General features: G+C 44.9%; 1 protein-coding gene across 1 annotated transcript in view; it reads left to right on the forward strand.

The window, feature by feature from the left end:
* Positions 1 to 22647, forward strand: part of TMEM170B (transmembrane protein 170B) — a 91748-nt gene that overhangs the window by 53631 nt on the left and 15470 nt on the right. The window lies entirely within an intron of this gene.

Genomic DNA, 22647 nt, shown 5'->3' on the forward strand with positions numbered 1-22647 from the left:
GTGTAAACCTTAAAGAGCAAGCTGAAGGAACAAAGGTCATGGGTAACGGAGCTTAGGTGTTCCTCTTAACTGAGCTGCTGCTTATACGCTTGTTTGTCTAATCACATTAAATTCCAGACACTGTGGCCAGAGAGGAATATAGCTGTAATGGGGGATGTGGAGAGAAGCAGCCCTCGGCTAACAGGAGTGCTCCAGATAATATCAGTTGCACATTGTACTGATACAAAGATTTTCTAAAGCAGGCCATCGCTACTATGCCCATTCTGTGCCAGGAGCATTTATTCACTGCTTTGTGACTTTTTCAGAGGACTAACAGAGCATGCAGCCTATCAGAGCTCCCCCCCCCCAAATGTTAGCCTTTGTGTTCAGTGTTCAAAACTAGATAGGTGCCAGGCGCATTTTGCACTTGTGACCAAGTGAAGATGCCCAGGACCCTGGATGGCACCTGACATCTCCACCATCTGGAGGTGGATGCCTGGGGATCATTGGGTCTTGACGCACTAATACTCCATCCTGTAGAATTCTATCAGATATATTTTATCTGCATGGTTGGAATGAATTTCAGGAACCAAAATGCTTTTTCTGTGCATCCTGAGCAGGAGCTTTTTCTGCGCATCCTGAGCTTTAGTTAATTGTTGTATCTTGTTTTCACTCACGCCACACCATTGCCCCACTCACAGTTGTGAAGAATGTTCTTATGTTATGAATGGTCTGTATCGCCATTAAGAAAAAGAAGTAGGAATAGGCCAATATATATGTGGACTGACCTTGGATCAAGTGACTTTTCTTTAAGTTCTCAAAGTTCTTAACCTCGCCCAAGGTTGTCATCTGAACTAGCCAGATGTTTAACTGAGAATCAATTACAGTCAGTACGTCATTTGAAAAATAAGACTTTAGAGCTGCCTTACCCAAAAATGGCAACTAGGCATTATGTTTTGGCGACTGTAACCTTGGCTTAAGGGGGAATTTGTGCCTAGCTGATATATCTGAATTTCTAACACTGTTTGCATTGTATACCTCGTAAGTCCATACACACCTAATGGAGGCTGTGGTTTTGAGATTTGAGTGAGATTTGAGTGTTAGTTATACAACTGCCCAGCTTAAGGGATTTTCTAGTGCTGAGCTATGAACGTAACAAGTGTCAGTTTTTCATCTCATGTGGACGTTCTGTGAGAAGCATGATAATTTCCTGGATGTGAGGGTCAAGCATCTTTTTTATCCATAACTTGTAGATATAGCTCACACATCCTTAACATAAGCTAAGGATATGTATGTTCATAGATATCACTGTGGAGTTATGGGATGGTTGCTTAAATATGGCAAAGGAAGCCTCCTACACACCATTGTGTTTATTGATTTATTTATATTTGTACCACCCTTTATCATAAGATCGCAGGGTGGTTCACAGAATAAGTATTGCATATGGAGCTTGTGCAAAGCCAGCATGCATTGCCACCCCTCCCTGCTGATTCTGGGCGGATGAAAGATAGAACTTTCATACTGTAGTTTGGATTGCTCTCTGCTAAGGCAAAGAATGCTGTTATGAAATGCACTTCTCATGCAGTGCTGCAATCCAATTTTTAAGATTCATCTGATGGTATTAGTAAGCACGTGGATGGAGTAACACAGTACAGTACTTGGACTTTCGAAAAGCTCTCTCACCAAAGACTTCCGAGTAAGCTGAGGAGTTGTGGAATAAGAGGAAGTGCCCTCTTATTGATCAGTAACTGGTTAAATAACAAGAAGCAGAGTGTACGGATAAATGGACAATTCTCGCAAAGGAGATAGTAAGACATGGGTTTCTCCAAGGAGTTGCATTAGGGAAGTGGTGCTTTTTAACTTTCTCATAAATGATCTGGAGTTAGGGGTGAGCAGTGAGAAGGGCAGGTTTGCTGATGACACCCAATTGTCCAGGATGGTAAAAATTATTTTAAAAAGGTTGGAAGGAGCTCCAAAAGAAGCCCTTCAAATTTGATGAATACTGTTCAATGTGGGGCTAGGGGTGGGGGAAGTAAAGTGATGCTCAGAGGAACAACTCCCCCCCCCTTACTTCACATGTATAGTGAAGCATCATAGGGTCTAAATACAGCCAGTGCATTTACATGCAAGAATGAGTCCCATGTTTTCATTTCAGTGCTGAGTTATTTCTAACATTAGATTCCACAATCAATCATGCAATTTCATTTCGTTTCAGTACTTCATGGCTCTGCTGGTTTCTGGTTTCTCAGTAATTCTGCAGACTATTCTTATGTTCTTTATCTTTAATAACAGGATGTACTGTACACACATTAGCATAGGAGTCAACTCCTAGGGACCAAGGTCCCTTTGCCCCCCCCCCCGTAAAATATTTGAGCCCACTCCAAAAATTTACAAAAAGCATCCAAATCTCTGCTGGAAGTGCAAGAAAGAGGTGGGGACATTATACCATATGTGGTGGGGATGTAAGGTGGTAAGACAGTTTTGGAATGAGATACATGAGGAGATCAAAAAGATCCTCAGGAGCTCTATTTCAAAAAAACCAGAGTCATATTTATTGAGTTTATTAACAAATGACATACCCAAGTGAGGCATTCTCAAAGTAAAGGAAGGATTGAACTCTGATTAATAAGAATACACACAGAGGCTTGAACCAGCAAGACTCTGGGAAGGGTGCGTATAATAATCTCTCTCTCTCTACCCCTCGGCCCAGGTCGTTTTATTCACAAAAGAACTTTTTACAGAGTGTTCGTAAGAACCAATCAGATTTCTTCTGAGCATTTCAACAAACCCCAGTGGAGACAAAGTTAAACTACCAAAACTAATTAAGCATGGGGTAAATAAAACAGAACTACAAAGGAGTGCATTTGGCAACCCCGGGAGGTGATAAACAAGCAATATTGTTTCCTGCTTGGCAGGGGGTTGGACTCGATGGCCCTTGTGGTCCCTTCCAACTCTATGATTCTATGATTCTACGTGATAAGAAGGATGGCCAGGAGGACAGCTATCATTATCACCTTTATGTGAGACCTGTGTCCTAGCCCTAAGATTAACATCCTAAAATTAACATATCAGAAAAGCTACATCAAAGAAACTGCCCACTGTCTTTGATGACCCAGGATGCCTGCCTGGCAAAGCAACTGGCAGTGTATGTGACCGGTCAAGAAAGAGAAATGGAACAGGGATGCAGAGGTGTGGATTGATCAAGAATCATATCAAAATAGTTTAAACCCAGTCAATGCAATGCTTTCATTGCTGACACAGATGGCTTACTCTATATTTGTTATAATTCCTCATAGTGAAGGAGTGAGGACCAGGGGTCCACCTGGGTCCACTTTGGAGAGCCAGGCTGGAGCCAAAATCTAAAAAAGACATTTCTCTCTCCCCTGCTTGCCCCTGCTTGCATAAACAATATTTTTGCAACACAGCGAGTTTGCAAGAGGATGCGGTCAGGGGATTTTGGAGCTGTTCTGAGAAACTGTTCGTTTGCCCAGGATGTCTAGCCCACCACAAGGTTCTAAGCCGAGCAACCTGTTAAAACCACAAAAGAGGAGGGGGTCAAGGAGCATTTACTGGAACCAGTAAAAGGGGTCAGAAAGATTTTAAACTCGCAGCGCCACCTAGTGTATAATGCAGTCTGGAACCGAAAGACCAACATCAATTATTTAATTGGTTGAGCTTCAATGAATATGCATAAAGGGGAATGTTTGAGGGCTGGGTCAAGGGTTGAACCATTGTTTTGCCTAAGGGGATAAAAACTGTTTGCCCCTGGTGTTCGGGGGCATTTTCTCTCATTTTGGCAGCTGAATGCACCCCTTTGCTTTGCTTGTCTGACAAATAAACCAAAGTCAATAAAACTTTTGTAATTAAAATATTGCTGCCTGGATTTTTTCCATTCTGGTCTGTATTCTGAAGTCTCTAACATTTCTGGTGCTTGCGTGACTCGGATGGGGACCTTAAGTCCTCAAAAAGACCAGAAGGCAGCTCCCTTGTCCTTTTCTAGGCAGGACACAGGGGAAGGGCCAATAGGCCGCTTATCCTGGCGCCACCGAGGCTTTTCTTCGGAGGAGGGCGAAGCCAATTTGACCCTTCTGCTGGATCCTGGAAGAGAAGGCAATGGATTGAAGGACCGAGCTTGACAGGACAGGGCAGAGTCCAGCCGGCTGGTGAGTACATGACAAAGGGCCCTGGGGACAGAGGAAGACAGAGACCCCCTTGTAATTAAAAAGGGGAAGGGGCATCCTGATCACATGCCCAAGCGTGTTTGGTGGCAGTAAGGGAAGGATTGGCCCCTGATACCCACCCACGCTTAAAGATTTAAAGGAAGGCAAAAAGGAAAAAAGGGGGGGGAACCGGGAGGCTAGTTTGTGTGGTGCAGCGTCCAGTGAAAGAGGCACTTGGTGCGTGTGTATGTGTAACCCCAGGGTATTCCCCTGGGGTAGAACCAATAAGTATTGCGCTTCCCAGCAGCGCGAGTTTGACTGGGCGAGGAAAATTGGGAAGTTTATGTGTGTTTGTTTGGTGTTTGGGGACGCTGCACAAGGGCCATATTAAATATGGGAGGGAGTGGCTCAAAAGGTCTAATAACTCCCCTAAAGTACATGCTGAACAATTTCAAAAAAGGATTCAGCGGAAACTATGGCGTTGTGATGACGCCAGAACGCTTACACACTATGTGTGAACTGGACTGGACACAGCATTGAACTGGGAAAAAACATAGAGGCCCTAGCTGGGACAGGGCAACAAGGAGTATCTTTTGAGGCTGAGTAGTTACTTAGAGAAGAGTTTCAGACTCAGATTCAGATTTGGGAGCGATGGAGGGGATCGCTCCAGAGATCCCTTAGGTTATCCAAGTTAGTATACAGAACCAGAGTGCATACAAAGCTTTCAGATCTCTGGACCTCAATGAAGGCAAGAGTTCAGCCAGGCAGAGCTGGAGGGTTCTCTGGTGAGCTGTAAGTTTGATAGTAAGGCAAGCCTCCTAGTTTCTCCAAAGCCCATCACTGAACTGGGAAGCACATGAGCCTTGCAGACCTCCAACAGTTTTGATCCCTATAGTAAGTACAGCTTGACCAGGGAGGGCAAGCTAAATCCCAGAACTTAGCTAGGGAAGAGCTGGGTATCTATGTGACCAGCGGCAGTTTGGAACACATCAGGGAAACCACCAGTAGTGCCCTAGTTTCTCTGATGACCAGTGAGAGGTGGTCTATGGTTAGGGAATACGAAATGGTTTTAGACCTATAGCAGTTATAGCTGAGACAGGGAGGTCAATTTAATTGCTGTCCTTAACCAGGCACCAGCTGGATGGCTCAGTGCTCAGGTGTGTCTCAGAGAACACTGCAGCAGACCCCTGGTTTGAGACTCAGGCAGAGAAACCTCAAGAGAAGACCTGCATCTTTGTGGCCACCACAGTTGACAAGTTAGTTGCCACAGAAAAAGGATGAGGGAACAGATGAAAAAAAAAAAAACAAACACAAAAAACTGCATAAAACTAAAAGAGGAAGAAGAACTTTCTCCATTTAACTTGCATGAGTTTGTGAACATGGATGAAGTTCTAGAGGTTCACGTGATAATAGAGAAACCCCCCCACCCCCCTGGCTGAAGAAATATAAGACTGATCAATTCAAAATTAAGGAGCACAGGCAGGAAAACGCCTCAAGAAGCCCATTTACCAGGGATCCGAGGCAAAAGTCCTGGCCCCACCCCCATATGATCCAAGTGCCGTGGTGGCCCCCTTGGGAGGACAGGGACAGCCCCATATCCCCAAAGCTCCACCGCCGCCCCGATATGTGGCCCCCAGGAGCCGAAGCAGGAAAGGGGGGCTGCCAGACACCCCAGAAGTAGACGAGGCAGAGCCTAGTGACCAGATCCTGAACAAAATATACCCCAACCTTAAAGAATTGAGGGAAAGGATGAACAAATACAGAAGTTTGACCACTATGTATCGAGAAGGTGCAGAAGCTTATTGCAATATTTGAGGCAAAGCATTGGGGGAGCACATAAAGCGGTCCAGGTCCACCGCAGAGGCAGGAGAAGCAGAAGTCCTGACCCCCCCTTCGTGTAGTTTGGGACAAGCCACTCCCTGCGCCTCCGTTCACCCTTCAATATGTCCCCTTCACCACCATCCCAGGCAGTTGTGGACTTGCGGTCCTCTATATTTGCAGCGCATGAGGCTACCTGGGCAGATTGTCAGCAATTGCTGAGCACTCTCTTTACCTCAGAGGAAAGGAGGAGAATTAATACACAGGCTTTAGAATTTCTTGGAACGCCTGATGGAGGCATACAGAATTTGGACCCCCTTTGACTTTGAACTCCCTGCACATGAGTTAATGGTAAATGCCTCCCTCATAGGACAATGTGCAAAGGACATTAGAACCAAAATCCAAAAACAGCCTGGGTTCCAGGGCATGTCCAGATTTCAGATCATGGCCATCGCCCAGAAGGTGTTTGAACAAAGAGGAGAGGCTGAGAAGAGGGAGAAAAAGCAGTGGAGGAAAGAAAAGGCAGCAGTGTTAGGCACAGTAATGGCTCACAGGCCAGAGACCCGAGGGGTCCGCCGTAGCCATTCAGAGACCCGCGGCCAAGGGGGAGGAAGATGCCTGTTCAGCAACAGTAAGGTCATAAGAATTACCCCTGTGAAAGGCTGCATGGAGCCAATTGGGAAGCCTGGTCAAAACGCATGTATTACTGGCTGGCAGAAAAGCAACTATGGGAAAGTACACAGGCTGAAACAGGCTTTGCCCAGCCCATTAAGAAGTTTACAGGAGCAGTGGAGGCTTGTGAAGGAGACGTGGCTGATGCTCTAGAGAAGCCCTGGGTTGCGTGGCAGGGATTGAAGACGGCATGTCAGGCTGCAGAAAGAGTACCAAGCCCAGAGGGGGCTGAGTACCAAGCCCAGAGGGGGCTGAGGCTGCTTTGGGAAGTTGTTTCTACGGTTCAACGCATCTGTGTGATGCACTGTGTGTTGGAGAAAGGCTGAAAAGGCAGTTGCAAGCTGTTCCTCAGGCAATGGAGCACCCAAAAGTGGGGGTGCAGGCCAGGCAAGCCATTCCAAGAGTTCTGAGGAGGCCAAAGTCTCCAAGAGTTATTTGTCCTCTGAGGTGAAGTCCAACAGCGAAAGGCATTGCCATGCAATTGGCAGCTGGATGCAAGGCTAACATCTATATTGATTCTAAATATGCCTTCTTAACCCTGCATGCGCATGGCGCCCTATGGAAAGAGCGGGGCTTGAGTGGAGCCCACGGGAAAGCTCTGAAATACGTTCCAGAAGTTGAGACGTTACTAGAAACTGTATGGGCCCCCAAAGAGATTGCTGTAATGCACTGCAAAGGCCATGATAGAGGTTGGGACATGGTCACCAGAGGCAACCGGAAAGCAGATAATGCAGCTTGTGAGGCAGCCCTGAAACCTCCACCAGTGGTCACCACCGCCCTCAACCCAGCTACCCTGTTGCCGGTAGGAGAAGGTGAGGAGCAGACGCACGATTGCATTGAGGTTATGGACACAAGACTGGACCAGGAGAAGTGGCCAGAGGAAATCGATTGGCAGACAGAGTGGCCAAGGAAGCAGCCCGGGAACCGGCCCCGCCTCAGTTATTGGAACAGTGGTCCCAGAAGGGATCTTGAGCACTGCTGACAAACCAGATACTATGTATCCACCCACATGAGGCCAGATGCCACAACCAAGCAGCTGGAGAAGTATGTCTATATAGCCAACCTTTATCAACTGGCGGCCCAGATTTCCAGGAAATGCCTGCTATGCCAAAAGAATAATCCCAGAACTCACTCCAGACGATGTGGAACCACGTTACACCCTTGATGAACAGCAGTGGACCAGCCAAGAAGGAGCAACGCTCCAGGAAGGACCAGACAGCCGTGTTTTTGTGCCCCAACATCTGGCCAGCACAATTGTAAAGAATTACCACGAGTCCACCCATTTGGGAGGCCCAGCTGCTAAAGCACACCTTGGGAGAATATTCTATCTCAACTAACTGCTGCTATAACTAACTGCTGCTATATCCCAAAACTGTGCCCTGTGCGCCAACCAAGAGACTGAGACTATCACCCTTTGAACTTCTATATGGCAGGCCAACCCCTTTCGTCCGAGACATCCCCGCCAGTTTGGGGCAGATGGGAGATCACATCACCCAAGAACAAGTGCAATCCCTGTGTTTGTTGTGTGTGTGTGTTTGCTTCCTTTCCAGGTATTCCCTCGAGCGTACACCTGCAGTCCCGCGGCAGTCTCGCTGAGCCGGTTCACCAGTTCCTCTGGGTGACAGCGTCTGGCGACCCCCTCATCCCCAACTGCAGTGAAAGTAGTCGAGGTGATCCCCTGGGTACATCACACGCATCTGAAGAAGGGTGTCTGGACTTGCAAGAGAAATCCTGCTGACCCTCTGAAGTTGATCATCACCTTGTGTCTGACGCTACCAGGGAAAAAGCGTTAGGCCACGGGCAACGAGATCCTGCGACTAATCATCACAAGGACAGTTACAAAGACTTTCTCTTTTCTCTCTTATTTTCTTTATTGACTTGCTAATGTCTTATTGCCCTGACCCTACCGAACCATACCAACCCTATTGGCCTGCTGACCTCTGCTATGACTGGTTTGTCTTGCCGGTGGTAAGAGACGGCATACTCGTAGGCTCTTGGGAACGAGGGTTCAATAGGGAGGCCGCAGTACAGCATCCCACTCTCCCACTGTGGCTCTTTAATCACTGCATTGCCCAGCGCACTTGGATGTGGCTCCTCCGGGGAGCTGCAGGATTGGTCGAAATCTATCGAGTTCTAGACCGCTCTTGTAGTTGTGGGAGAATAGCCTGCTGGTTGCAGGGTAGAGCACTGTACCAACCCCATTTGATAATCAGGTGCACATTAAAATTACTGAACAGGTGCCTGTAAGTTCTGCAGCCCCACCTGTGGTTGTCGTGGTGGCTCAAGCCTCCCAAAATCCCAGAATACTACCTGAACTACTGGGCCTGGTAACTCCACACCTAATACCCTTGAATGTGGCAGGGTATTCTTGTGGCTGCACAAGAGTTGCCACCCAGTAGACAGACAGGGCACCTAGTTCCGGAAGAATTGGATGGGAGGGGTGCCCGCGGGCAGGGTCCCCAACGTAGAAACTTGCTCTCCAGCAAATTTAGAGGCACCACTAGGACTTTTGGTATTGGGACCAGAACCCCTTGATATGGTCACCCCGTGTGTCAGGCCGTTGCAGGGGTGGATATATTCTTGTGGGTGCATGGTGATATATGAAGAGGGGGAAGCCCCTTTTGGGTATAATCTCTTGAGGAGACAACACGAGGGCCCAGTCCACCCACAAGGGATTCTAGGGAAATTGCTCCATATAGTGGGTGCCTCAGCAAAAAGGTGGAGAGTCACCCCTGAGGCCCAGCGAATAATTGAATACGAATATCAGTGGGCCCTTCAGCAGTAAAAGAACATTAGGAATGGCCCCCGAGTATTGGTGGGAGGAACTATGGAAATATTGGGGTTGGTGGGTAGGCGTGGTATGTACTGCCCTACTTCTCTGGATACTCCTGTATTTTTGCTGGCATTGGCCAAAGCGGGAAAGAGTTCCCTGGTCTCCCCTGCCAACTTTTCCCGTCTAATGACTGAGTGGGGCGTCCATAACCCCTACACGAGGTGTTTACAAGTGGCTGAAGTGGTAACCCATTCTGCCAATAAGTCACCCCAACAGATGCCACGAGTGGACTACCACTCCTCCCACTGCCACTTAACCGTTCCGCCATTGGTCAATGCAGCTACATGTACGCATGTCCTGGCTCTCTATGATGTGGTACCTATAGGTCCATCAAAATGAAAATGCAGAACCATAATCGGTCGGCATTTTCATGATGGAAAGGGGGGGAAATGAAGGAGTGAGGACCAGGGGTCCACCTGGGTCCACTTTGGAGAGCCAGGCTGGAGCCAAAATCTAAAAAAGACATTTCTCTCTCCCCTGCTTGCCCCTGCTTGCATAAACAATATTTTTGCAACACAGCGAGTTTGCAAGAGGATGCGGTCAGGGGATTTTGGAGCTGTTCTGAGAAACTGTTCGTTTGCCCAGGATGTCTAGCCCACCACAAGGTTCTAAGCCGAGCAACCTGTTAAAACCACAAAAGAGGAGGGGGTCAAGGAGCATTTACTGGAACCAGTAAAAGGGGTCAGAAAGATTTTAAACTCGCAGCGCCACCTAGTGTATAATGCAGTCTGGAACCGAAAGACCAACATCAATTATTTAATTGGTTGAGCTTCAATGAATATGCATAAAGGGGAATGTTTGAGGGCTGGGTCAAGGGTTGAACCATTGTTTTGCCTAAGGGGATAAAAACTGTTTGCCCCTGGTGTTCGGGGGCATTTTCTCTCATTTTGGCAGCTGAATGCACCCCTTTGCTTTGCTTGTCTGACAAATAAACCAAAGTCAATAAAACTTTTGTAATTAAAATATTGCTGCCTGGATTTTTTCCATTCTGGTCTGTATTCTGAAGTCTCTAACAATAGCAATCCCACCTGATCACTACACCCAAGGACAAAAGGAATATATTTTTGTATATAACCACAGCTGCAAGAATACTTATGGCAAAATATTGGAAATCAGAAAAAGTACCACAAATGACAGAATGGCAAGTTAAGATTTGTGAGTTTGCTGAGATGGCAAAAATGACTGCATCAATCAGGGGCTGCTCCAATCAAAAATTCTATACAGAATGGGAATGCATAGGGGAATACATAAAGAAATATGGTGTTAAAGCAGAACTCTTAATAGGCAATTGTTAAGTGTGTAAGGACAAAAGAAGTAATTATAATTTAACAGTTTTCATGTTACTCTATTTTATTAAAGCAACTAGAAAGAAATATTATGATGGGAAGATCTCACACAGGTGAAGGGAAGCAGTGGGGAGGAGGGGAGGGTTAGGTTGAATATGGGAAATAAAGTAATATATGGGACAGCAAAGGATATAATAGATTTTTATAGAATAGTAATATATTGTAACCAGAATAGAAGTTCAAAAGGGGAAGTAAATGTATTTTTAGTATTTTCATTATTTTAATAGTTATTATTATTTCTTATTGGTAGAAGGCAATGTTAATTTAGGCTTCTTCGTTTTGCTGTCTGTATAATTTTCTGAAGTCAATAATTAAACAAAAAAACAAAAGTTAATGGGCATTGCCATTCAAATGGTGTGCATGTGCCACAACATGTGATCGATTATGCAAGGTGGGGCTCATCTGCCCCCCTATTTTATTCAAGTTGGCACACCTGGATGTTAGGACACATTGACTGTTTATCTCAACAGATTAGGTTGTTCTTAAGCATGTTCTTAAGATTGATTTGGCAACCAGCTGCCTACCCTAGTTGTTGGCCATGTAATTGTGGTCTGTTTGATGTTGGAATAAGGCTGGCTTTTAAAAAAGTTTCTTTTGCATTTTCTCTTAATTTCCCAGCAAAGAATTCCATTCTGTGCAGCATTCAAAGATTCCTAGATTTCTTTGTCACATGCTTCAGATTTCTTCCTACCAGCAAATTCTGGCTGTTCTTATAGATTTTTAGTCACTGAATTAATCATCAAAGGAGAAAGCTTGTTCAGGGCTAGCAAATCAATATTTTGCTCAGCCATTCTGAATTCTTCCATGTTCTTTCTGATTAAAACAGCCTGACTCTTCATTTGTTCAAGCGCTCCACTTAAGCATCCTGTTCTCTCAGCTGACCTCAATAAGCAGCGAGCCTGATCTTAGCAAACTTGTCCTACAAGTTTCTTTCGTCGGTTTTTGGGAATGAATTTTTGTTTCACGGGTCAAAGGCTATAGCTCAGTTATGATGCACATGCTTTTCACACACATCCTGTGGCCTTTAGTTGAAAGGTTCTGCTTGAGACCCTAATGCATCACTGCCAGTCACAATACTCAGTCCTGGGCTAGATGTAGAAGTTATTTGTTTGTTAGTGCTGGGGTATGTTTCTCATGCTCAAGCCCCCTTCACAGGTCTTCAGCAAGTGAGTTGTGACCTGCAGGTGGATCACAAACCCATACTAGGTGGGTCAGAGCAAAGCTGTTTTCCACCATATTATATTCCACCTTTGGATAACCAGACCAAAAAAGGGCACTATAAGGAATGTGTAGACTAGGATCCAAGTGGGCTGAAAGCAAAGAGTAAAGTTACCATAACTTCCATCATAAAGCTTCAGTATGCTGATGACAATGTAGTGTGTGCACACTCAGAGGATGATCTCCAAACCATCCTAAATATCTTCGAAGAGGCTTACGGAAGCTTGGCCTATTGCTCAGTATCCAAAAAACCCCAAAGTGCTACACCAGCAACCACAAAACAACCCCTCTGCAGCGCCGCAAGTCCAACTTAATGGTGTAACGTTGGAAAATGTCGACCTCATTTCCTACCTGGGCAGTTATCTTTCCACAAGGGCCAACATGGATGGCAAAATCCAGCATTGCCTGAGCTCTGTGAGTGCAGCTTTCTCCCGACTGAAGTGCAGAGTGTTTGAGGACCAGGACATTCACAGGGAAACCAAAATGCACGTTTACAAAGCCATTGTACTACCAACGTTACACTTGCGAAACATGGACCACTTATAAACGTCATCTCCATCTAACTCCTCAAAAGATTCCATCAATAGTATCTCCAAAAAAATTTACACATCACATGGGAAGACAGGCAAACTAATGTCCGTGTACTGGAAGAAGCAAAGATCACCAGTGTCGAAGCAATGATTCTTCAACATCAACTTCATTGGACTGGTCATGTTCAGATGCCTGATTATTGTCTTCCAAAGCGACTACTCTACTCCCAACTTAAGAATAGAAAGCGAAATATGGTGGACAACAAAAGAGGTTTAAAGATGTTCTCAAGGCAAATCTTTAAAAATGTACAGGGTAGTATAAGCACTGATAACTGGAAAACACTTGGAGAACAGGCTTTACCAAAGATGTTGTGGACTTTGAAGAAGCATGAACTCAGGGCAAAAAGGAGAAATGAGCTAGGAGGAAGGCATGTTTGGCAAACCCTCACCATGATCAACTCCCACCCGGAAACCTACTTCCCTACTGTGGAAGGATGTGTGGATCCAGAGCTGGCCTCCACGGTCACTTACGGACTCACTACGATGACCATTTTCATGGAAGACAATCTTACTCGGCAACGAGTGATCGCCAAAGAAGAATGGATTCCAGCTTCAGATAACCAGACCGAAAAGGGGCAGTTCATGTGTGTCTAGACTAGGATGTGTTCTGAGGAGATTTTCATTTTATCAGTTTCCACAAGTGCTTCAGTGTGGCAGCAGAAAGGCATATATTTTTCATTATTATTATTTATTAAGATACATATTTCTGACCAATCTTATGCTTGTGCCTTTCTCCTGCCACGTTGCAGCACTGGTTTTCATTTAATAGTAATTCTGACTTAACACTATTGTCAGGGGTTCAGGAGCAGAGGCGAGGGAAAGGGAGGAAACAGAGAGCGAGGGGGAGGAGGCAGAAGAAAGGATGAGTGATGACGACGACCCGAGATCTCCGAGTCTGTCCAGTGAATCAGAAGATTCACAAAAAGGAGCACCAGTGGCCAGGGCAAGGGGGGAGACTAAGGGGACACCCCAGGAAGATAGAGCCAGAGGGGACTCAGAGGGGAGCAGTTGGAAATCGGGACCAGCGTCACCGCCAGAGAGCAGGGAAGAGGAAGGGCGCCAAGGATCAAGCGCTGGCAGCTCACAACAGGAGGGAGGGCACGAGTCAGGAGTGGCCACACCTCCATCGGGGAGCGAAGAGACGGTTAGACGGAAGGTGGAAGGTTGGGCACGCGCGCCAAGTTCAAATGCACAGGAAGGTGGCGCAGTAGGCAGCCCGGAAAGGGAGCCAGGTCCTAAAGCCCGGCGCAAGGAGACAGGAGGGTCCGGGGGGTCAGCGTCAGAAGAATCCCGGAAGGAAGAGACCCCGGGGGGCAGAGGGACCCAGAGGAGAACTGTCAGGCGGAAAAGGTGGAGCAGGGCTAGGATATTAAGTTGGTGCGCAAGGGGCGGAGACTCAGACGGAGCTTCGCCGATCTAAGCATAAGACGTAGAGTTGCGCGCAGCAGCTTGAGAATGGAGACTGTAACTCAATAAAGACTTTTATTTAATGATAGCTGGCTAGCGTGATCCTCTGTGAGCTAGGATCTGGAAGCAACCCTGACAACTATGTATATTGCTCAGTGAATTGCTATTTTAGGATTAATAACATGCATTACTACCAGTATTAAGTATAAATCCAATGTGAAAGGGGGTCCCGTGATGCAGCTCGGGAGTCGAAGGCAGATTCTGGGTCTGGACCAGTTGAAGCTCTAGCTCAGTTACTGGCATCTTCAGTTGAGGATCTCACTACCAAGTCTAGAAAAGGGTTAGGAAAAACAATATTTATGTCATGTGATGCAGCATCTTATTTGTTATTGGCCTACAAGTCTCATATCTGTTTTTTGTGGTTCTCAGAAGCATATCTTAAAGCAAGATTAGTGTCCTGCTGCAAGTGTGCCGACAAATTGGTGCCCCTTGTGTCCACTGCAGTCCCATCTCTGACCAGTACTTCTTTTAAAGCTCTGTACTTACAATACTGTACTATGCAAGATTATGCAGCACCAGTAATTAGTTTTCCTGTGTACTTGGCACCTTTTGCTTAACGTTGTGTCTTCCTTTAAAATGGCATCAAAAGCCCTTTAACTTTTATAACAAAGACTTGTGTGACACCTCAAAAACTAATAAGTCCACTTCATCAAATGCATGGTTGTCAACATTACAGGTACATAGAATCATAGAGTTGGAAGGGACACAAGGGTCATCTAGTCCAATCCCCTGCAATGCAGGAATCTCAGCTAAAGCATCCATGACAGATGGCCATAAGAACCTCCAATAGAATCATAGAACATACATTCACTTCACTCCCACAAGTGTGTGTGTGTGTGTTTTGTGATCAGTACCCAAGACCTTGGAAGGAAGGGAGAGACATCTTGCACAAACTGTTGTTCTATCCAAAATTCAAAAGTGGATTAAACATGGCAAAAATATTTCCTTTGGAAATTCCAAATATATGAATCTTTGTGTTGGCCCTGGGACATTTTCTGATTGCCTCAGCCACTCAGGGCAGCTTTCAATAGATATAAAAGTGTAATAAAACATCAAACTTTTAAAACTTCCCTATACAGGGCTGCCTTCAGGTTTCTTCTAAAATTGTATAGTTATTTATCTCCTTGACATCTGATGGGAGGCGTTCCACAGGGTGGGTGTCATTACTGAGAAGGGAGGGGCTGTTGGCACAATTCTATGCCTTTTGCCTCAAAAGTAAGACAAATGTAAGTGGGTTTAGGATTGCGCCCTTTGCTCCTTTCCAGAGCTGGACTCATGTATTTTCTGGCTTTAAAAAAATGCATTAGGCACCATATCCCCTGTAGCAAGGTACAGTGGTACCTCGGGTTAAGTACTTAATTCGTTCTGGAGGTCCATACTTAACCTGAAACTGTTCTTAACCTGAAGCACCACTTTAGCTAATGGGGCCTCCTGCTGCTGCCGTGCCGCCGGAGCACGATTTCTGTTCTCATCCTGAAGCAAAGTTCTTAACCCAAGGTAATATTTTTGGGTTAGCGGAGTCTGTAACCTGAAGCGTATGTAACCTGAGGTACCACTGTACTCTTATCCAGGGCTAGAAGAGGGTGTTACTGGTGCTAGATTGAACTTGTGTGCATTGGTGCCATCAGTGCAGTACTTTGGGACAGAGGTTCTGGGTTCACCTTAGGGGAATGAACAGGAGAGTCTCTGAACACACCAGGGCTGGCTTACCACCTTTTAAAGGAAAGGATGCAATACATGTTGCCAACTAAAATTAAGAAGAGCGGATAAGGCTATTAAGTCCAAAGGCTCTAATTACCTAACTGCATTGTACTTGGGGGCGGAGATACATGACCTAGGAAGGCCTGTAAAAAAGATTTTTATCCACAGCATTCCTTGCAGCAAGAAAGAACTTCACTGCCACCTAATGAATTAGCAGTGTTAGTTCTCTGCAATAAGCATGCCAAGGGAATCAAAGCACTCCAGCTAGATAGGGATAGGTTTATGAGTGGCGCTTATTATATGTGCTGTTGTATCAATGCAAAGCTACGCAGGGGATCATGGGCTTAGCCTGGATTTTTGTGGGGGGGCAGGCCTTTTGTTGGGGGGAGCAGAACCTCAGTTTGCTGTGTCTTTTTTTTAATTGATGGGGGGCAGCTGCCCCTCCCTGCCCCCCTTGGCTGTGCCCATGCAGGGGATAATATATTTAAATCTTTGAATGAAGCTCAGTAGGAATACAAAAGGCCAAAACAAAATGGGTCTCCTTAAACTTTGATGTACGTAAGTCTTATTGTACTTATTGTACTTTCATGTTCAATTCTGAGATGCGTTTTAAGAGAAAAGTAAGAATGCTTACAAGTTCACTTGCGTACTACAAAAAGTGTAGAAATTGTGAGCTAATCTGACCCTCTTAAAATCAAACAACTTTACACTGGTTTGTTACCAAACTGGCAAAAGGGTTTGCTGCAATATTGATTTTTAGTATATATAATGTAAACCAGAAAAGGTAAAAAGTAAAGGTATGGTTTGGGTAGGCAGAAACAAATAAATATTTTATTTAAAATATGCATGTATTTATGTAAATATTAATTTAATAATTATGTATGTTAAACTTATTGGGATATTTCTGACCTGACCTGACCTGATCCTTTATGGAGAATGCATTTTCTTTATTTTTTGATAAATAATAATAATTTATTACCTATTCCCCATCTATCTGATTGGGTTGCAGAAGCCACTCTGGGTGGCTTCCAACGTAATAAAAACACAGCAAAACATCAAACATTAAAAACTTCCTAGTACAGGGCTGCTTTCAAATGAGCAAGTGGCGACCCTAAAGGAGACTCTCTTGCCAATATATATCTGGCTATTGTATGGGAGAGGGTCTAACATAGCTCCTGAATATGCTAGAACATACCTTTCCCCACTCTGTCAGACATCAACGTAGGCAGCAAGATGTTTATGTAGAGTGAATTTCAAGTCAGTCCTGATTCTAAGGTCTACTCCAGAATTTCATTGGAGTGGAATGATCTCATTCTGCTCCCCGCCCACCAGAACTTTGCAAAACAGAACCAGATGGTTCCACCCATTCCTTGTTAAATTGAGTAATGGGGTGCAGATGCATTTTGACTCCAGTGGCCATGCATTTACAGTGGTACCTCGGGTTAAGAACTTAATTCGTTCTGGAGGTCTGTTCTTAACCTGAAACTGTTCTTAACCTGAGGTACCACTTTAGCTAATGGGGCCTCCCGCTGCAGCCACACGATTTCTGTTCTCATCCTGAAGCAAAATTCTTAACCTGAGGTACTATTTCTGGGTTAGCGGAGTCTGTAACCTGAGGTGTATGTAACCTGAAGTGTATGTAACCCGAGGTACCACTGTACATGCATTCATGTAACTCAATAGCAGAGCACATGCTTCGTATGCAGAAGGTCCCATGTTCAGTTCATGGCTTCAGTTCCATGGAGGACAAGGGAAATAGTCCTGAACCCCTAGAGCTCTACTGTTAGTCACAGTGTAGACACAGCATGGGGCTAGATGGGACATAATATAAGGCTGTTTGGTGTGCTTGCTGCACTATTTTCCTCCTATGCTCCCATAACTGTCATCAGTAATGCAGAGTCTCAGCTATTCTGTAATAAGTACAGCAAGATCCTTTGTGAGCTGAAACATTTAAGTATTTTATTTAAGGGTAAACTGTTATGGTCAGTTTACAGGCAGACTTTCCAGTGAAGGACAGGCCGTTGCAGAACAAATGATTGCAACTTACAAGCTAGGCAAGAACCATCTCCAGAACCCTCAGTGTGAGAACAGGGTTATTGCAAATGCACAAACTATGGATGCACTAACTCTCAGATGGTCATCTGAATCCATTCCACATCAGGTGCCAGGCAAGGCAGGGGTAAATCAAGTAACCAAAGGAAACTTCATTGTGATTCAGTATTTGCCAACTCAAGGCAGGACATGATTTTCACAAAACGCAGCAAAGTGAGCTTCCAGCCTCAGGCCAGTTACTCAAACCCAACTTTTCAAAGGTGCCCCCATAGAAATGTGAGTTTGTAATGCTGCAGCAAAGAAGTGAGAGCCATATCCACTCAGGAGGCTTTGGACAGAGCCAAAGTTATAAAGCTTTTTGGCCCTCCAAGAAATCCCCTTTTACTGCAGTTGTTTCCTCAGAGACTATTAAAGCAATTTCATAGCTATGTTGCAATCTGCTCCCACCTTCCCTTCCCCCTGCCTCCTTTTTCTCCAAGGAGAAAATGAACCACGGGTTGTTTGGCAAGACTTTGTTTTCACCCCTCCCACCCCCTTAAAAAAATGTAATTTGAGTTCACTTGGCTGTTTATTTGCAGCTTCTAAAGAGCTGGATTCCTAAAAGTAGATGCCTCAAAGAGGATGCGTGACCATCACTGATTTCCCAAGAACCAGAACCAGAGTTGCACAGCATTTCCTTGGCTGCTGAGCTGCTTTTCCTTTCCATCTTGAACTGTCTGTATCCACTGTTTTGTGAAATCTGGGAAAGCGAGGTGCTTTAGAAGTTAATGCCCAGAGAAAGTATAGCCAGTGATAACTGCAGTCAAATTAGAAGTGATTAAAGTTACAGTTGGAAAGGGGCATTTTGCTCTTAATTCCCATTTTATTAAATATAAATTAATTGGAGACCTAGAGTGCCTACTGGACTGAATGCTGAGTGTAGAATTACTTCAGTCAAAACTCATCTTGGCTATGGATTCACTGGGTGGCAGCTGAAAAGCTGCACGTTCCTCAGCAAGTCTGTATTAAGCATTACTTTACATACCACTACAGAATGGGCCCTCACTTTGCATTTATTTTTGCAGCTGAAATGATCTACCCCTGAAGTAGAATTTACCTGACAATTTCATTTATATTTCAGTCTTCCTCCAAAATATATAGAAAACCATTTCAGCCTCAAAACCACCTTGTGGGCTGGGTTGGACTGAGAGATAGAAACTTGCACAAGGTCACCTTTTGTCAACTCAAGGCAGGACATGCAGCAAAGTGAGCTTCCAGCCTCAGGCCAGTTACTCAAACCTCAGCTGAGCAGAGATGTTAACATGGGTTTTCTATATGCAAACCGTGCATGGGGACACTATACCATGCATTTTGTACACTGTGCACTATATTCTCTGCCCTCATAAAAGGCAGACTGTATCAAGGGAATTGCAGTGAATGAGTACCTGGTTTCTGAAGTATTAACTTCCATGCAAATGCCGAAAATAGAATGCGGACAAGGAGAGTAGGGTGTGGGGTTCAGCATGGCTCGACAGAATTATTGCACTATTCTTTTTTGTGTAAATCAGGCAGGCATCAAGTGGGACAGACTTTTGGTGGGCATATACAGTATGCATAAGACTTACATGGGCTTTCTATAAATTTAGGTGTAATGGTTTCCCTATAGAATCCTGAACAGTTGTTCAGTGAAGGTGCTGAGTTCTCTGATAGAGGTCCCTAGCTATCCAAATGGAGCTACAGTTCCCTAAGTTTATTATTTAAAGACAGCATGGCGGCTAACTCAGTTTAAGTTTATCGTGCAGACCTTCCAATTGTCCTTATTTTCTAGGGACAGTCCCAGAATTACAGAAGCTGTCCTAGTTTCTGAATTGATCCAGGAATGTCCCGCTTTTCCTTAGGACATCCTTATTTTCATCGGAGAAATGTTGGAGGGTATGGAGTTATGTGACCCTCCCAAACCAAGGAGATAAGTAACTATATAACCTTTATAAGACATCTGAAGGCAGCCCTGTGGAGAATTTTTTTAAAAAAAAGTTTTGTGTTTTATTATGTTTTTATATATTGGAAGCCACCCAGAGTGGCTGAGGCAAGCCAGTCAGATGGGTGGGGTATAAATAATAAATTTATTATTATTATTGAATAGGACATCCCTATTTTCATCAGAGAAATGTGGGAGGGTGTGGTAGTGTAGCTATGTGTTTTAAGTTCCCAGTGGTTTATAGCCTAGGTACTACCCTCACTCCTGCAGATATGAAATGCCTATGCATGGGCTCCCCCGACATTTTATTTTCTTAGGCAAACAGAAGCCTGTATAGTCTGCCAACTTGGTAAGTTAAGCGTGCGGCGCTGTTTGATTATTTTCCCGCATAAAGGTGTTCTACAACTGTAGGAACGTTATTATTTCATGGCACAAACTCCCATTTAAAGTCAGCAGGAGCCATGCGATTTAAAGCTGCAAGAAGCTATTTGATCGTTTACTCCTAATTTGCAAATTTATGAAGCAAATCTGCTGTACCTGATGATTAGTCCCCTTCAGCGGCAATTCCCATGCCATGAAAATAAGAGGCAGTGGCATACGCATGCTGTAGCTTTCTCTGTGTGAATGGCTGGGCTCTCTGAATCACACAAGCCAGAAATAACGTGCTGCATTTAAACAATGCTAGCTCTGTGATGCAAACCGACAAAGGCAGTAAGAACTTAAAGTGGCCCTGTCAGAGACAGCTGAAAAATTTAACCTGCCAGCCAGCTTGTGTTTGGACCGACAAGTGTGGTCACTTAATACAGCAATGTCTTTGCTCTTGTGTGGTTCTCTGGAAACTGGCAAGCTGTCAGAAGAGTCAAAGATGATTCTGTCTGGTCAAATAGAACACGAAGTCGGGATTGCAATAGCCTAACAGCCTCTTTGCTATAAGAACGAAGCCAGGAGGGAAGAGTGTTTGTAGCACTTGGACATCACGGCAAATTTGTATCACACCTGTGACCAGATCCACCAGGCAACATCTGTGAATCAATGGGAACGGAGGTGCGTTGCCAGGAACTGCTCCTTCTCCCCTGTAGGCCAAAGGCAGGACTGTATGTATCCTGTAATACTGCACAACTGCAGAAAAAGCACAATAATTGACACTGATCCCGGCATCTAGCAAATCTCTGCTTCCATTAGAAGGAGCAAAACAAGATTCTAGACCTGCAAATATTCTAGTTATGTGGGCAATGCCTAGTGAAACCTTCAGAGCCAAAAGGGAACTCAGAAATGTTTTGGGGCATGGGTCTGCCAGGTCACTGATTTTGATAGCTGCTCGGGAAGGAGCACATTTGGACAAAATGCTGAAAAGTATTAATCATTTCAAGGCTGTTCTGCTCATTTTGTTTCCTTTGTCTGCTACTTCTTCACATCCTTGTGGTGCCATTGTCCATTGGCCTCACTTTCCCTAGCCTTGCTTGCTCATACTGCAGTTAAATGCAGTTGGCTGTGATTTTCTTTCTGAGTGTCATGGGCAATTTTTAAAATAAAAATTTACTTTATTTTTACATTTCTTCCTAGGAGTTCAAGGTGGCATATATAGTACTCCTCCTCCCCATTTTATTCTCACAGCATTTTATGCTACCCAGTGAGGTAGATTGGACTGAGAGTGAGTGACTGGTCCAAGGTCACCCAGTGAGTTTCACGGCTAAGTGGGGATTTGAAGCCTGGTCTCCCAGGTCTTAGTCCAATACTCTGACCACTGCACCACCACCGGCTCTCACGCTGGGTGTAGTGGTGTGGTGACCCTGACAAAATTGCATGTCTTGTTGTCACACAGCCAATCAGAATGATCAGCGAATGAGGCTAAGGATTGTGGGGGTGAAAAAGAAGGGAAATGGATCTGAGAAGACCAGAACTGACACAACAACAAGAAGTTTGCAGCATTTGAGCACTCTCCTACTTATGGAAGGGAAAGTGGAACAGCAATGCATTGCCAGCAACCTCTTGAATATGTTCCTCGTGAAGAAAAGAAAAAGGAAACCTTCTTAATTTGATTGTTCGCTCCTCCTTTGCAAATTTGTTATGCGAATCCCCCATAGTTGGTGATTAAGTCTCTTCACCTGCAATTCTCATGCCAAGAAAATAGAGTCAATAACATACACATGCTGTTGCATTACATCCCCCTCCCCCACACGCTTTTAGGAGTGTGTGAGTCACAGCTAAAAATCATACAAAAGATGCTCAAAGTGGTTAGAGGATTGTACCAAAGTGCTTTCTCCGAGCGCCCCCAGGAAATGATCACAGCAACACAAGTGAATGTGTGGGAGTCAGGGATTAAGAACAACATCCTGTCATTTAGTTTATTTCTAATGAAAGCTGTTCAGTGGTTCAGGTGCAATGAGAGCTCTAATCCAGGATGCTGAACCACAGTGGCAATGCCAAATTTTGAGTACCAAAAAAACCCTAAGAATAACTTACTGGATCAGACCAAAGGTCCATTTAGTCCAGCATCCTCTTCTCACAGTAGCCAACCCACAGGAAGTCCACAAGCAGGGTTTTTTGAGTGTGCAGTTGCAGTGGTGGGCTTTGGGCTATAAAATTGCAGCGGCACCCTGTGCAACACCCACATTTGATGCCCCATTGCCTCTCGCCTCTTGTTCTAAGTCATTGTTGCAGAGGCCCCTGTGGCACCTTCTCAGCTCAGCACTGGTCATGCTCCCCCAAATCCACCTTTGGCCGTTGATGAAAAATACAGTGGTACCTCGGGTTACAGACGCTTCAGGTTACAGGCGCTTCAGGTTATAGACTCCACTAACCCAGAAATAGTACTTCGGGTTAAGAACTTTGCTTCAGGGTGAGAACAGAAATT

This window comes from Podarcis vaucheri (genome assembly GCF_965113315.1).
Source record: "Podarcis vaucheri genome assembly, chromosome: 8".
Classification (NCBI taxonomy): Eukaryota; Metazoa; Chordata; class Lepidosauria; order Squamata; family Lacertidae; genus Podarcis; species Podarcis vaucheri.